Here is a 378-nt window from a genome sequence, read left to right as displayed (position 1 = left end):
TTTATTCCCAGAGTCAAGCTCCATTCTGTGCCACATTATATTGTGTTTAGCTCCTCGCTTTTCTTTGTGATGTTTAGCGGTGTCTTTTTAAAGATGTAAAAATCGAATAGGACCAATATGAACAAACCCCCACTTTCAAAACACAGCATTTTATTTTAAAATCCTTATAAAAAAATCGGGATATTTAGCCATCACCGCGCGTTTATTTACATATGTGATCTGGCACGTTTTTTGCCAAAAAAAATAAAAAATAATAATAATAAAAGTTACTCCCTCATTGTTTTTAAAATATGTAAATAGCCTATATAGAGGCCGGTCCTCAGCTTTACGCACCCGAAAGCTCTCCAAACATTCGCCACAAAATTATTTACAGGAAAT

This window comes from Plectropomus leopardus, chromosome 14 (genome assembly GCF_008729295.1).
Source record: "Plectropomus leopardus isolate mb chromosome 14, YSFRI_Pleo_2.0, whole genome shotgun sequence".
Lineage (NCBI taxonomy): Eukaryota > Metazoa > Chordata > Actinopteri > Perciformes > Serranidae > Plectropomus > Plectropomus leopardus.
This window is presented reverse-complemented; position numbering follows the sequence as displayed.